The sequence below is a fragment of the Dipodomys spectabilis genome, unplaced genomic scaffold (assembly GCF_019054845.1).
Source record: "Dipodomys spectabilis isolate Male_0828 unplaced genomic scaffold, ASM1905484v1 ptg000259l, whole genome shotgun sequence".
Classification (NCBI taxonomy): domain Eukaryota; kingdom Metazoa; phylum Chordata; class Mammalia; order Rodentia; family Heteromyidae; genus Dipodomys; species Dipodomys spectabilis.
The window spans coordinates 1,857,995-1,860,981 of record NW_024870936.1 but is presented as its reverse complement, the minus strand read 5'-3'; the positions used below and the strand labels follow the sequence as shown (position 1 = coordinate 1,860,981).

Genomic DNA, 2,987 nt, shown 5'->3' with positions numbered 1-2,987 from the left:
TTTGGTGGGTCACTGGAGAGAAGCGTCTCAAGGAATTTCCTGCCCAGGCTGCCTTTGGACCGTGATCCTAAGTTCTCAGCATCCTGAGTACCTAGGATGACAGGCACGGGTCAGCAGCGACTAACTTCCACTTCAAGTTTCTAAGTGGTGAATAGGAGATAATAGTCTCATGGGACCTTTTTTTGACTGGGATAGTTTTGAACCCAGATCGTAAGATCTCAGCTTCCTGAGTAAGCAGGATGACAGACCTTAGCTACTATGCCTAGTCTGTAACACTCTGTTGCAAGGGGGTCCTTGGCTCCACGTGGTAGGGAGCTACCCATGATCCCCACAGGTAAGTGTCAGTGGCTAGGTCCTGAGTTCAAGGTTCATGATCAAGAAACATAAAACAAGACAATTGTCTGCAGGAGACAACTCACTAGAATTAGGTACATACATAATTTTGGCCTGACATGAGGACATATCTGAGCCACAAGTTTCTCATCTGCACAATCATCTTACTTGTGGAGCTCTTACAAGAACCAGATGAAAAAATGCACCCCATGAAGGACTCAGCACACAACAACTCATGAAAGACTCATCACATAGCTGTAACCCACATAATGTCATTAGAATTAGGGTGCTTTCATCAGTATCACCATTCTTTCAGAAACACACCACAAACAGTCCAAATTTAGATTTTAGAGGGATGAGTTTTTTTGAGGGGGAGTCAGCCACGGGGATTGCACTGAAATGTTGGGGGTACTGTCCTTGATCAGGCTAGAACTCTACCACTTTAAGCCACAGCTCAGAGTTTTGCAGACTTCCCTCCAGGGTTGGTTTTTAAACCCACCAGTGTCAGATCTCAGCCCCCGAGTATCTTGGATGATAGGGGTGAGCAAGCCAACAGCATCTAGTCCATGGAACTGGGTTGCAGCGGTTTACCTCTGGCTAATTCAGGTTAGATGGCAAATGTCAGCACTAGACTCCCAGCTTTCTCTGTGAAGAGGTATTTGCAGCCCTATCCTTATATATTTGCAGTCAGAACATTCTATCTTTTCCTTTTTTTTTTTTTTTTTTGGTGCCAGTCCTGGGTCTTTAGTAAGGGTCTAGACACAGTCACTAAGCCTTTATGCTCAAAGCTAGTGCTCGAGTGTTTGAGCAGCAAAACTTCTGGATTTTTCTATGCACATGGTTGTGAGGAATCGAAACAAGGGTGTCGTACTCACTAGGCAAGCACTCTGCCAATGAGCCCCAGTAGTGACAAGTGTATAAACAGATAAATGTGTAGATTGGTAGACAGACAGACAGACAGACAGACAGCAGACAGACAGACAGACAGACAGACAGACAGACAGACAGACAGATAGATAGATAGATAGATAGATAGATAGATAGATAGATAGATAGATAGATAGATAGATTTAGATATATTTAATGAGAGATATCCGTAAATTATGAAATTGCATATATGATCTTTCTACCAAATATTGCCAATTAAATTATTCCTTCCTTTTTTAAGTATCATGATTGAATACATAATGAAATATTAATTGAAAATTAGTCAATGTAGTATAATTGTTGTGTATAATTTTATAATATAATTGTACACTAACTACTAATGTAATTGTTACATTTACAACATTCTATTTGTACAGATGTCTATTGGAAAGCGTTTCTTTTTTAATTTTAATTTCAATTTTTTAAATTTGTTTTCTGGGGTCCGGTCCTGGGGCCTGAACTTTGGGCCTGGTCGCTGTATATCAGCTCTTCAGCTTAAGGCTAGCGCTCTACCAATTGAGCCACAGCGCCACTTGTGGCATTTTTCTTTTTGGTTATGTGGAGCTGGGGAATCGAACCCAGGGCCTCTAGCATGCAAGGCAAGTGCTCTACCACTGAGCCACCTTCCCAACCCTGGAAAGTGTTTCTTAGAATCTCTAGCCAGCCATTCATTAGTGGGAGTCCCGGGATTCAAACTTCAGGCCGAAGTTGCTGATTTCTGCTTGGATTCCCTAATAGCCCACAAAACATCAGCAATGTAAGTTCATGTATACTGTCTGGACATTGTTATTTAGACCCAGGATGGTACAATAAAAAGGAAAAAAAAAAGTAAAACCAGTTATATCCTTTTCCTTTTTATATTTTTTGCCAGCCCTGAGATTTGAACTCAGGACATAGGCTCCCAGGATTGGCTTTGGCAGAGATGGTAAGACTTGAGTTCAAGCCCGGTGCTTGACCTAAAACCAAATAATAATAACAATGATAACAATAGCAATAAAAATAACAATAATAGTAGTAATATTAAGGCCCTGTCTTGGAATTTGCACCATTTCACTGGCAGGCCTGGCATTTAAAATCAGTCTGGGTAACTCTGTGGCACTGTGGGTTAAGGGGAAGATCACCGTCCTTGAAGACAAGAAGTTCAGAAAAGTTCCAAGGGCCTGAATTGAAGTCCCAGTACTGGAAAAAATAATACTCATATATGAGATCTATTTACATACATGAGTTTATTCCATATGACATTTATTACCCTTATTTATTTAGTATTATTACACATAAAGCATTTATTTTATTACAGCATATCACATATACTGAGACCCAGGACTTTCACAGAGAAGGAAAAAATGTGTCAAAATTGGCTTCTTACTCAATGAACACATTATTGGCCATGCTGGGATTTCAACTCATGGCCTACAATCCCCAATCCATAAATGGGGTCACAGTCTTAGCACACCAGCCTCCAGAAAACTGAGCTGCCAGGAAGTTCTAAGGACCTGTGATCAATCCACAGTAGTGCCATATATATATAGTGACAGATGGAATGTGAGGATATTATTAAATTATATATTTTTACAAATTATTAGTTATTAAATTATGCTTCCATTTAATGAAGTATCATTATCTAATACTTATAAAATCATTAATAAAAAATCAGTCAATATTATCCTTAATCAGACCATGGTGCTAGAATGGAAGATATAAATTCAATAATTTTTGTGTGGCATTCT

At 39.6% G+C, this 2,987-nt stretch overlaps 1 non-coding gene across 1 annotated transcript; it reads right to left on the bottom strand.

The window, feature by feature from the left end:
• Positions 1-1,811: 1,811 nt before the first annotated feature.
• Trnaa-ugc lies at positions 1,812-1,889 on the bottom strand. The gene has a single exon. It is a non-coding gene; the product is annotated as a tRNA-Ala (tRNA).
• Positions 1,890-2,987: the final 1,098 nt, after the last annotated feature.